This window comes from Metopolophium dirhodum, chromosome 8 (assembly GCF_019925205.1).
Source record: "Metopolophium dirhodum isolate CAU chromosome 8, ASM1992520v1, whole genome shotgun sequence".
Taxonomy (NCBI): domain Eukaryota; kingdom Metazoa; phylum Arthropoda; class Insecta; order Hemiptera; family Aphididae; genus Metopolophium; species Metopolophium dirhodum.
The window spans coordinates 25,940,630-25,955,557 of record NC_083567.1 but is presented as its reverse complement, the minus strand read 5'-3'; the positions used below and the strand labels follow the sequence as shown (position 1 = coordinate 25,955,557).

At 25.5% G+C, this 14,928-nt stretch overlaps 1 protein-coding gene across 2 annotated transcripts in view; it reads right to left on the bottom strand.

The window, feature by feature from the left end:
- Nucleotides 1–14,928, bottom strand: part of LOC132951180 (uncharacterized) — a 143,095-nt gene that overhangs the window by 97,529 nt on the left and 30,638 nt on the right. For both annotated transcript variants that reach the window (XM_061022940.1, XM_061022939.1), the window contains exon 2: nt 85–117. The gene's annotated coding sequence lies outside the window, so the exon portion shown is untranslated. The remainder of the gene's footprint in view (nt 1–84; nt 118–14,928) is intronic.

Sequence of the window (14,928 nt, the reverse complement as noted above, 5' to 3'; positions counted from 1 at the left end):
TCTTAACGGAATTCTGATTCCAAAAAAATTCAAAATCTACTTTCTAAAAATATGAAAAGCTGTGTATTATTACAATGTACTTACCAACCGAAGAGTAGATATCAAAGTAAAAACCACCTAAAACATAATTCAAAATTATTAATATTATTATTTGAGTTATAAAGTTGAATCAACACTTTAATCAACGGGTGGCAGATTGGACAAAGGTGGAACTTACGAACCCAGTCGTGGCATGTCCCTTATTAGTTATTTGGCAGGAAACTGTCTATAGAGTAAAATTTGCATTCACCTAAACCAGACATGGCATAAAATCTACCGAATCCTCTTCAAATATAAATGTTGCCATACAGGTGACCAAGCTAAGACTTTATGCCTACACTACCAGTATTAAGGCGTTATATGAAAAATAAATCAACTAATTATATTATTATACTTTAATACTATAATATAGTATAATTATCATTATTCAATCGGAAATACAAAAATTAATTATTATAAGACTTGTTGATAAAATTTTATTTTAATAAAATTTAAATAATTTATGAAATTTTCACTACCAATTAGGTACAATAATTTAAAATAAATGCTTATCATTCGACTATGATATGATCTTATATTCAAGTCCTCATACATTTCTTTCACATCATTTTTTACCAATCATAAAACATATATTACTTACAAATTTATAAAGTGCACATAACATAATATTATATAAAATGTTTTTCGATAGCTTTATAAATTTATATATTATGCAGTATGCATAGTTATTATTTAAAATATACATTAAGTTCATTAATTATATAAATTATCTACTTGAAACCCTATTTAGTAATTTTAATGGTTTCACAAAATACTTTTCTGCCAACTATTGCTAACCATTGCCAAAAATATTTTGATTGTATAGTTTTTCAGATGTCCGTAAGTTAAAAATGGTATAAAGATAGTTCATGTTATTGGCATTTATTCAATACTCGTAATAACAAATGTGGATGAGTATTAACGGTTATGCGATAGTTATATTATTCAGTTAAAGTTATGAATAAGTATAAATCGAATAAATGCACAATCCAGTGAATATCATCCTTTAGACGTTTTCACACGTAGGTACTGCCATTTATTTGATGATAAAACATTTTTCAAATTAAGTGACAGGCGGATAAGATAATTACCATAAAAGTGACTAATTTTTAAAACTCCGTTCATTAACTATCATTAAAATATGTCATTAATTTAACTTCGATAATTAAGTTTACAGTTTCTTAATTAATTAAATGTACCCACCTAAAAAATCCTTTTCTAAGACATAACCATCATGATAAATAATTTAACCAACTTGTTGAAATAGTGTTTTTTTAATAATAACTGTATTCATAATATTCGCGTTTGTTGTTTTAAAGAATTTTAGGTACCTACCTACGTCTTACTTATTAGTAAAACTAAATTTTAAAAATCAGAATTTTAGTTTATGCGTAACATAAAATCTGAGATCTAAAAAATCGAAATATTTGTATTTTTATATTTTATTCATGTCCTATTATGTGACAGATAAATTAAAAACATTAGTATTTAAACAGTTATGTAAGGTTTAAAGCATTAGAGCAGGTAAATTAAGAGTTGGTAAAAGAAAAAAACAACGTAAGAAATTGGGTATGTACAATTACAAACTCGGAAAGACACCATCATATTGTACATTCCTGTACCTAAAGCTTTATTTACGAGAATCTGTTTCTTCATACATACATTATAACGACTAATATTAACTACGGTTTACACAAAATGTTTCTTTAAATAGGTAGGTATATCAAATATTTTAATGTGAATGGATATATGATACACAAATATAGTTAATTGTGTATTTAATAAATTACTCATGGTCATGAGTAATTTATTATAATCATAAATAGTAGATAGTTACCTTACTATTTAAAAAAAATATACGAAATATGAAAACTGTAAATTTATACTTATTTTTATAAACTGACATAGATACGTCTTGATAATTTAAAAGATAATTCGTTTTTAAATTATAGAATATAATGACTATATAATGGGTGGTATTAAATTTGAATTCAATGATATAATATCATTGTATACGAAAAACGATTCTGAGCGGTGACGGTTTGTCAGTGGGGATATTTTATATTATATTTATATTGTTATTACTATTATTATTAATACGGTAGCTAGTAAGTTGAATTAATATTATAAAATAATATAAAGTATAGGAATTGATAATATAAACATATTATGATATAAATTTCAAGTGACTACGGTTATTCGTGTTTGAATTACAATAAGAATAAATATCCAATGTTATGAACATTTGAACTTCAAACGCTCATAAAAATTTAATTTGACTTTCTTATAGACATTTATTTTTTTGATAAAAGTAGATAACCTTATTTTCAGGATTTTTTACCCAACAAATACAATTTTATTGACATTTATAAAAAAAAAAACTAAAAAAATTGAAATCTGAAAATGTCCGCAAACAGTTCATCACAGATCAATATGACGTTTTAAATATTTTATCGTGTATAGAAAATGTTATTATAAACAACCAGTGAAAATGTCATGTCATGTCATGTACGGTCATTTGTTTTAGAGTTATACCTAAAACCAAAATCGATTTTGTTAAAAACCGATTTTATGTAAAAATCCCCGTTTTTCCTTAATTTTATTTTCTTTTTTCCGGTGCCTTTAAAAACTATTGGGAATTTAAAATTTTGAACAAAATCTAACCATTTTTAGTGTCCTAAAAGGTACGACGGACACAAAACAAAAAAAACGCACTCCATTGTAAAATCAATACATTCATCACTCCGCTGAGAATCTAATATATTATACTATAACCTATAATAGGTACGCTAATGTATATATTTCATGTTATGACCATAATACTATTTAGTACTCAAATTAAAAACAATTATTTTTTATCGAGAAATATTTAAGTGTAATAAAACACATATTCAGTGATAAAATAATATGAAAAACGCACAACAGCAAACAAACGTGTTTTGAATACTAATAAACACCGCGAATGTATGCAAATCAACTTGTTCAAAAAAACAAAATCCCTTATATAAAAGTATTCCATTCCCGAGCTCGTCAGTATCTTATGTAATAACTGGAATATCTGTTTACTGATTCGAATTCTGCCTACGTGTATTGTTGGGGGTAGGTAATTCATAAGACGCAACGTTCTGGGTCATGAATCCTGCATTGTAAATCATCATACAAATATTCACCACTATCGTTCATCTGGATAAATAATTTTTCTGCTTTCCTCCGTGATTTGTAGTCTTATTATGCATTACAAGAACTGAATATGATTATAATATCATGTTTAAAATAAACTCAATTACACGATGAATTGGCAGTTTCAAAATGTACACAATGAATGTATCGAAGAATAATACCGCAAAGACTTTCCACAAACGATATTAAGCAAACAATCGATTCTAAATATTATACAATATATATTAATATTATTTAATACGTTCAGTTTATCAATGTGATTTTATTGTATTGCACATCAGAAAACATTTGTTTTGGATTTAAAAGAATTGATTTAAATATTAAACAATATATTGTATCTCCCCACAAACAAAATGGTTTGTTTGAACCTTTTTTTATTTCAGCCATTTGACAAAAAGTAAACTTTATAGCGTTGCCGAACTCGTGTACAATGTGTGCACGTTAGTAACGTTTGTAATACCTAATTAATCTGCAATTTATCATAGCAAAAAAAAACCAATGCATTGGTCATGACCAAAAAATAAGAAAAACGATTTTCTTAAAAATAAAAGAAAAAGAATTTTAAAAAAACCCGGTTGTATAGTATTTATCTTAGTGGTATTGTGTTTTTAACTTTTCAAGTAGATTTTTGTACTTACATAATATGACATAATATTATAGTATATACCTACCCTAGAATTTAATTCTGTAATAGGGGGGACGGAGTGGCCGAGCGGACTTTATCTTCGGGCAAGTCATGGTGTCCGGAGAACAAGTGCCGCCATTCCCCCCCCACCTGGGGCACTGCAGAAACCTACGGGTGCCCCATTATAAATTCTGCCAAAACACAACACACACGTGTACCAACCTACCCAATTTAAAAACCTACAGTGCCCTCCCCCACACCCAATGGTCTATGTTGCCGCGGGTTACCAATAAAAAAAAAAAAAAAAAATTCTGTAATAATTCAGAATATTTTATTAGTAGAGGAATAAACATTTAAATAATTTCTCAATAACAATTTTGTATTAAAACTAGCGTTTAAAGTTTAAATATTTAAATTTTTTCAACCACTTTCAAATATAATAGGTACTACATTGATATGTGATATACACATTTATGTTGTCACGTCTATATAATATAAGTACCTACCTTGACATTATTAATTAACTATCCTTAGTTTAATTCTACCAAAATGTATTATTAACACAAAGTTTTATGTGAAGTAATGAAATAATGTTTAACCGCATGTCCGCATAATATTAAATAAATGTATGCTATTACATCATTTTATTTTCACTACCTACAAACACATAATATGTTTGTGTTAATCTTTTTAAGTCCAACTCTCACTTACATTGTACTTAAACAACCGTGTTTAATGTATTTTTAAGTAAAGAATAATACGACACTGATATTATATTTTGGTTTTAATAAAGTACAAGTGCAAAATCAATAAACTTAAGTTAAATGTGTAATTATAAATAATGAATTTAAATTTGACATAGAATTACATATTAGTAATCTATTCGTATTTTTAATAAAAATAACTATTGGAATTGTATCCAGTACTCGATGACTGCATTTTATTGAAAATTAATAAAGTATAAGATAATTTAAGCAGTATAATTAAGGTCAACAAAACTTTTATAACCAAATTTTGATAAACTACAGTTTAGAACAAATAAATTATTATTGTTTGAGAATGTTCATCTAGACTATTAATTATATAATTTATAAACTATTATCTAAGATTCATCAAACTTCTATTCAAAAAAAAATTCATTACTATTTTATCGCGCATAAAAGTTGTTGAAATACCAAAAACAAAATATAAAGATAATAATGTAGACGTAAAATAAAATAATTTTCTTCTTAAAGTTTAAAATGTTTAAAATGGTATCAGGCAAAGAATTTATTTTCAACCTTCTTGTTTTAAGTAAGTTTATTTTATAATCATGCATGGCTAGGAATGGATTAATGTGTTATATAAATATTTTATACCTCAGTCTTAGTAAAAGCTAAATTTTAAGTACCCATATATTATGTTAAAATATAAAATTGACACTTTTTTATTATTTATATGTCATCCAAATACAATAGTTATAAGGTCACCGGAAATTAAATAACGTGCTAAATAAATTATTACGATATTGATCCGTATACTAAATATGACTTAGTTAGAATTAACTACATATTTGAAAAATGTATACTGTTATTCATATATGATTGTATTAGCATATTTTCTATACTATAGTGTATAAAGGTATTTTTGCATAGTTAATAATTAGGACAAATGTATTTAGTAGTTTTTACCAATCATCAGCATTTGTTTTGTATGGCTTTAATAATAATCAAAAACATATGAAGTTCCAGAGAAACTTAGGTTTAAAATATCTTTCAGCTTGTTTTTTTTAAATAATTCTGATTTACAACCATATATTTAGACATTTAGTATGGAGTTTATAACAATTTGTACAACAAATTTCTAAATTTTATAAATATTCCTAAATAAAATTTGTATTCATTTGAAGATTGATTTGATTTTAATACATTTATACCGTACAGACTACAATAATTGACAAGAAAATTTTTATAAATATCCTACTCAAAATAAATTTGAAATTCATGGGAAGAATAATATACGTTAATATACGTTCATAATGTTGTTCGTCAAATACTAAGAAATATAGGTACATTTATGAGTAAGTAAAAATGATTAAATTCTAAGAAATCATAAAGTCAGTCAACAATTATATATTCAACACTTGTTTAAAGAACCAATAAACAATATAGTTTTAATAAATGTTTATATCAAATTCCTACTTTCTTTATTTTTTTAAAATAAGCAAGAAACATCCAATTACCATATTAGGTTTTTTTTATATTTCAAAAAATGACGTACTATGTAATATATATGGTTGCTGTTCAATTTATTAAAACAAAATATTATTAATATTTTAGTAAGTTTTAAATTACATAATTGCATTTCGTCGTTTTAAATCGTATTTTTTTATGCTACAATGAATAGTAAATAATTTACTTAACTGCTATACGTTTTAAACATTGTATTCAGACAAATATGGGAGTCAATAGTGGAAATAAATTAAAATCATGCTGGTATTGTTTCAATTTTTAAATAATGTATTAATTATTTAATTATCTTTAATGTATCAACAACATAACAAAATAACCTCGTCCAAACACACAAATTATTATAAAATTCTGTACAGTGACGCTTTCATTGTCGTTTCAACGGATAGTTATCAGAATTTCCTAGCACAGGCGGTAAATAAAAATTAATATCGGTTTATCTTTTACTGCCATAGCCACCGGGTCATAATGGCAAAACTTTTTTCCTCATACTCCTGTCCGATCCATTCCTCCTATCATCGGTTTTCCTATTACTCGATAAAAGGTCGAAGGCTGAAATGAAATAAATGTGGACGGTGGTGACAACGAGGCCAACTTTTTCTTGTCGAAAATAATAGCCTTACACTATCCACACGAGGTGGACGTTTCAAAATCGAATTTATCCTCACGGACCGCTCTATACAACTAACGCGACGACTACGGAAATATAGGTACGGCCATAAACATATAGATTACTTTTAAGATTAAACGAATCAAAAGTTTTACCTAAAGTTTGGATATATTAGTTTACATATCAACTCGTTATAAGTTACGTAATTCTGTAAACCGCTTTTTCAATTTTATAACTTTGTATTATAATATAAAGTTAAAAATATATTATTATACAGATAACTCATCATGTTATTCTACATTTATTCAAATGTATTTTCCATAAACATAATTTTTCCATTTATGTCAATTGATATAACTTTTTGTATAAAATTAAATTTATAAATGCATAACTATCAATTATCATGGTAGTAAGTAGGTATTAAAGGGATATATTTATTTTAACATAATATAGGTATAGACATAATTTTGTCATATTTGTTTGAAAATATATGATTATAAAAATAAGAAATAACATATATTTCAACTGTGATTGTATTAAGTAACAGTGATTATGTCACAAACAATTTAATTTTACATAAATATATTTATATAGTAATGTTTATTATTTTACATAACTCTGTTAATAACACGACTGTTATACCTACCTAATGTTACATTTTACAATTATTATTTGTTAGTAACCTAACCTAACCTACTGTTATCGTATTTCTATAAATTATAATAATATAATCTAATAATATACTTATATTAATTCTTACTTCTTGATTTATACATATTTATAGATATGATTTCATGTTTTTTACGTGAAAAATATAAAATTCTTAGCTATTTTAATAAAACTTAACTAAAATATAATAAATAATAAATAATCTAAACCATGATAATATTCAATGTACCTTAAGTTTGATTATTATAATTAATATTTTCATAATCTTGTATATTTGAATTAGTTTTTAAAGTAAATTATTATTTTTGACAATTCTTAACTGAAATCTCATGCATTTACATTGTATAGTGTTCATTTACCTCCATACCTAATATTGAGATATAAAAACAAAACTTTTCTTGAAAAACACTTTAGAGTTTAAAATGCTGACATAACCTTACATTATTGTTTAGTTTATACAATGAATATGTGCAACGAGCCGTTAGACTTTTATTGGCATTTTCACACGGTTTTTTCATTTGTAAAGAATAAAAACGACATTCCCTAACAAACAAACAAAAACAGAATAAAAATAATATTAAATCTTTTCCATGATCTGTATTTTGCACCCTACAAAACACATATTAGTTTAAGGAAGATATATGTTTATGAGGGAAAAACTTGGCAAGTGGAGACATGCTTTTGCCTGGAACATTTACCTTATCGATAATTCAACCACACGGTGTAATTTTTAACAACTGTTAGATTACATTTTCTTATCAAGTTAAACTAAATGGCCTTTGATAACTCAAAATATAATACATAATTCATCGCCTTATACAATTCAATAACTTACTAATAAAATGTATGAAGTAATGTTGAATTTAGACAAAGAAACTATTTAATTGTTTAATACAAATCATAAAAAAGTATTCAAGTTGGCCATGTGAAAAATAATATTTTGTTTTGGTAGATACTTTCAACATTATGTTTTACAGACATTTTTATTAAAAATGTTAACAAAAAATATACAAATAAAGTATTTTATTTCATAATATTGTTAGTTATTTAAATGTTTAAGAAAAATATGGAATATCTTTTGTTATTACAGCTAAATGAAAAATGTATAAAATATTCTTCGTTTAAACAACGAAATAAGCACAAAATTAAAATTAAATAAGTTGTTAAGAACAAAGATACCATTTTTTTTACCACTAAACTCATGAATGTAGTTTAAAAAACGAAAGACCCAGATTTTAAAATCTACATACAAATCAAATTTAAATTAAAAATATATAAAAAATAATTGTAAATCTAATTTGCATGTATCACAGACAATTTGTACAACGCGGATGTGAAGGACTTATGAAGTTTTACATTTGAAATCCCGAAGGGAATAAACACGAAGAAAATAACTCTCTCCCTTACATAGCTCTTGACTATATCATATTTCAAAATCTTTTGTGACAGGTTATATGACTGTCTGCCAAAACCATGTATTTAAATCGTATTTTGGTATAAAAAACCTGAAACAATTATAACCAAATTGCATAACCCATTTTGGTTATTTATAATAAGTTTAACTTGTGCTGGAATGATAATTTGTTGTAAGAATATTTAAAGTTTTTAATGAAATAAAAAATTGCAATAATAATATAATATACAAAATATACGGTTATACAAACCTAACATAACAAAGAAAACACAGCTTATTAAAAACGTCTGTTTGAGCTTAATGATCGTTGATAAATATTTAAAAATATCTCACTTATTTCTAATATAGCACTAGAACATGGTGTTTTGGAGAGTCAAGTTACAATTTACTCGGCAAATATTTATGTTTTTGATTTTAAAAAAATGTTTGAGTATTTATCTCGTACAATTATTAAATTATATTGTTATACAGAAGTTACTAACTAAACTATCAAAACAATTTACATCTAATGTTATATAAATATGTCTGTCGTTGGTGCACACGTTTGATCAAAAATACATTTACGTAAACTTCAACATCTACTAGAACAACTATTCAAACTAAAAATTTCTAGAGGCATTCAAATTAGAACTTACTCGAGTAAATTATAATTAGAAATCATTGTAATTCTACAGTGAATGTTCTAACAATGCATGTTCTCATTAAACGTTTACTTAACAGTAAATTATGAACACATAAATTCCATAAATATATTTTTGTTATGTTACGCAATACACTAAAATGTATTTCTAACATTCTCGTCACTTACTAATAGTAACATAATTAAGGTATTGTTTTTTCTGTAAAGTAAAACAAATTGATTAAAACCTTTTTAATCTATGTTTTAACTATTTATTTATTTGATTCGTAGTGTGATAAATGGTATATACTAACTTCTGTACTATATTTAAGTTGAAAATTACATTTTTATTTAAAATAAACATATTCTTTACTTAATTTCTTTACATGATTACGATATCATAAATTTAATTTTAGTTATTGAAAAACAATACTCCATAAAAATAAATACTTTTTTATATACCTATCAAAGTTTAGTTATCAAACCATCATATTACCATTATCTAACAAACCCAAATGTATAAAATATTATTCCTTGTGGAATATAATGTTAATAGTACACAATAGTATGGAAGTCTAATTCATTTTTATTTTTTTTTTTTAATACTCTGTGGAAATGGATTACTTTGTAGTTACTTACTGTATATTAAAAATTAAACCTATTGTTATTCCATAAATGTATTAAAATCGTTCAATATTTTAGCATAAACCTTTTTGGTAATTATTTAGATTTGTTAAAATTTACCTATTATTAAAGTTTTATAGTTGAACATGTTTGTATATTATTTTGTAACAAATGTCAAAAATATAAAGCACAGGATGTTGTAAAAACCCGTTTTAATCGTACCGATATCATAAGTTTATATAATATTATGATTTATGAGTTATGACAAACTGATAAAGTTCAAATTAAAAAAAAGTATTGCCATTTATGAATGTAGACTATTATAGTTTTAACAAATGTATAATAACAATTTAGATTATTTAACGTAAGCTAAAAAACATAATATTATTGTACTTTAAAATAATTTTTCTCTCATCTCGTTAAATAAAAATCAATTATTTATACACAATTTTAAATTTTTTAATATCATTCTTGAAATATTTGTGTATTATTATGATATGAATTGTATATTATTGAAAATATTTCATAAATATCAAAAAATAATTTAAACTTTATAAATAACAAATTACAATTTGTTGACGTCTTACTTTTGACTTTTATTAAATAAACAATATTACCTATTTTAACATTATATTATGTGTAATGTGTATTAAATAAAACATTTAATTTTACATACACGAAAGTTTACAGAAAATACAAACGCACCAATACCAAACGTCTGTAGGCAATAAATATTTTATCGCTATTTTTTATCACCAGATTTCAAGAAGAACCACTCCAAACGACCAAATGCCCTCATCTATATCTTCCTAAATGGTAAAACAATGTCGAAAAAAAGAGAAATCCGAAGAATAGATTGGGTGAATAGCCAGAAAAAGAAATATCAGGCCCTATTGTTTATCCAGGCTATTCGTGTGTGACTGTCCTCTCTCTTTGCAATGGCATACACATCTAAATGGTAAGCGAAATTCCAGGGCGATACAAACAGTCGTTGGCTTTAAATTACACCCCCATAACTTCTCCACTCCCTACCATGAAAACAAACGCATACGAAATATTCGGTTCGTAAGTATTTGGTGTTTACGGGTCAAAGAGCAGCTGTTCTGATTTATCGCATTAGTTCGTTTAGAACACGCGTCTAACTCACGGAAATAATAAAATTGTGTACCACATTAAAGTTTAAATGTCACCCGAAGTTTCTTTCGGAAATAAAATATGTAAAATTCGTACACCATACATTCCAAGAGACGAAATATGAACATTTCTGGTCAGAATTCTACGCTTTCCATATTTCGTGGTATAAAAGCTAAACAAAAATCATTAGAACAACTTTTCGAAAAGAATCATTGGTTTTCACAGTAAAAACATTTGTTTGGACTTTTGGAGTTTTTTAATAGTTGTATAGGTGCCTTCATTCTACTTTAACCGTAAGAATGGAATATTCCTCTTAGCGAATTATTGTAAAAAAATAAATCAAACATAGTAATATACGAATATATAACATAATAGTTAAAACAGATTTGAATTTAGATAATAAAAAAAATAATGTTATATCATTAAGTTAAGTTAATAACAAAATCAATCAAAATTAACACTGCACTAAAGGACTATAATAATGTATGATAATAATAATTTTTTCACATTAATTATTATAATTTCTTTTAAGTTCAAACAAATTGTCAAATGTGTGTACTGTTCCATTTATTACTTACAAGCCATAAGAGATTAATTTGAAAAATATAATTAATTTTCATATTATATCCACCTAATGTTAATAATAACTGATCAGTAATTATACTTAAATTATTCATGTTTTGATTGATTAAGTAAATTTCCAGTATAATGTTAATTTATTTAAAACAATAAATTGATAATAGAGAATCGTATTTTAATTATATTATTAGAAATTATAAGCATAGTTTGTACTTTGTACCCACAGGCCGTTAAATAAATATATTATACACAACTACAATTATATAGGTAGATACGTTAAACCAGGGCTTGAAACCGTTTTCAAAACCGATTTCAAAAACCGGTATAAACCGTTTTAAAACCGAAACCGAAACCGTAATCAAAAACGAAACCGAAAAAAAATGGATATTAAAATACTTTAATACTACCGGTATTAAAGTCAAAACCGAAACAGGAAAAAATTGGATACCGGTATTATAAATTAAAACCAAAACCGAAAAAAATTAGATATCAGTATTAAATTCAAAATCAAAACCGTCAGAAATTGGAAACCGGTATTAAATTCAAAACCGAAATCTGAAAAAATTGAATTTTTTTATTTTTTTTTTTTTAATTCACATGTTCTTAAATACGTAAATTTCATTAATACGCATAATTAATACTCATAATAAAATTGAGATCATGATTAAAATGTTGATAACCATTTCATTATTCGCAAAAGAAAATTGGAAACCGGTATACAAAACCAAAACCGAAACTGAAATTTCTTAATACCGGTATTGCTAAGTTGAAACCGAAAAATTTAGAAACCGGTATTCAAAACCGAAACCGAAACCGAAATTTCTTAATACCGGTATTGCTAAGTTGAAACCGAAATCGTAAAATTTCAAAACCAGTATACAAAATCGAAACTGAAACCGAAATTATTTCAATCGGTTTCAAACCCTGCGTTAAACAGTGTTTACATAATATTAACACGTATAAAGATTGTACCTCTAAATATTATAAGATTCTTAAAATAAATTTTACAATGGCAGTTATCAGTGATAAATTAAGTTATCTTACTATAAGGTAGAAGTATATTCCTATATAGGTTTTATTACAAGAATAGGAAAGAATAGTGAACAACTTTATATTATGCAGTACGCGTTTTACGCTCAGGTATTAGACTATATTATAGCAACAAGTGGTAATAGAATTGTGGTTTATGACATTGTGTTACATACTTTTTCGTCAACAAATATAGAAAATGATTTAATATAACTGTTTTAATTTCTTTAAGCATCTAAGTTGTGTTATCTGTTGAATCAAATTAATTTAATGGCCAAATAATGTTTTAGGATAACAATTACATGTTCTCAAATTTTCAATAACTATATTTTTCTCATAGTACCTAACCCAATAAGTTTCATTAAATATAATATATTTTATAATAATAGTTGTTTAAAAATATAATGCATTTAAGCTTATTAAGTTGGGTAAACAGTTATTAAACTATGTCATAATATTTAATTTTTTTGTTTTTATTTATACCTAAAATGTAATAACTCGTAATGCGATAACTATCGTAATGAGATCTTGGGTTAAATACATTCCATGAAAAATTAAAATTTCGTTTCATTATACATATTTTAAAGCATTAGATAAATTGTTTTCTTAAATATAAAAGTATAAACTCAAAAATAGCATCGTAAAATACAGTATTATTCAAAAAATAGAAGTTTTTATATAATATTACAATTTATTGATAAAAAAAAAATGATGAACAGTGATAGAAGGTCGTAACAAGTTTTACGAGGACATTTATTAAGTTGTCAAGAGCTTAAACATCTCGACTACGCCTCCTTTTAACCACTTTATACCCTTTTGGAACACGTAATTGTAATGAATAGAGAAGCACCAGATCAACTTAGGTTTAAAATATCTTTCAGCTTGTTTTTTTTAAATAATTCTGATTTTTCATATAATATTTATAATTACTAGTTTTTTTTTTCATTTTTAATAATATACAATAGAGTTAAAAGATTATTTAGTAATTTATTTTCTCATCACTAAAAAATATTTTTTCAATTGTGGCTCTATAATCTATACATACGATCAGAGAAAGAAACATACAGTGTCATTCAAAATCCCATTTAGGCACCTAATCTAGATCGAATGTCATATAAATATATAATAAATTGTCATATTTGCAAGCAAACTGCTATACTGTTAAAAAGTTATTTTTTAATGAAGTCTTACAGTAGAATAAGACCAAACACGGTGAGTAAATTGATTAATTGAAAATGTGTAGGGTTCTAGGGTTGAGGAATAATAGTTTAACTTGATTTAAATCTTACCAGATAAGAGACAAACACATTTTGGTTTTTGTTTATATGATAAAATAATATATTATATTCCATACATGTACCTACTTACTCTCTATTAATTATTATTTATTATTATTGTACAATTTTGACTTTTAAATAATTATTATACGTATTACTTTATTAGAATATTATATAATATTTATATTTATAATCTATCAATATTATTGTTTCTTCGAAATATTGTCAAATTTGGTGCATTAATAATTACCACGAAAAATAATTATTATTAATTCATAATTGGACACGTATATACGTATAGTGACTCTATCACAATGGTTTTAAAAACTTCTGTCGATTGTGTTTAAAGTTACATATAAATTTACTTGTAAATGTAACGGTACCAAGATAAATTCGATATGGAACAGGCATTCATGCGAAACATTTTCATTGATTCCCATTTTACACACTATTAGCGATTTCCCGATCCGCAATTAAATAGTTACTCGAAAGCTTTATACTGCAGTATACCGCGTATTCGTCTCTGTCACACTAAGTTCACTGCAGACGCGTATTACCGATACTTTTACTTCTGCCTCGTCGAGTCCGTATCCAGAAAACGTTCCCTCTTTTTCTTTTTAAGTCCCCCGGTCCGGGCTTAAACCATAATCGTAGTACATTATTATAAGTGCAGTTGTCTATAATACTTACTATAGTTTTAAACCAAAAGTATATACAATATATAATATATATTTATATACTACACATACACAAACGGTTTTGTCAACGTTATATTAATAATACGGTGGTAGTGGCAACGGCCACCGATGGAGATTGACTATAAACCAATGTTATGCGCGCAACATTGCGATAAAACCGGACA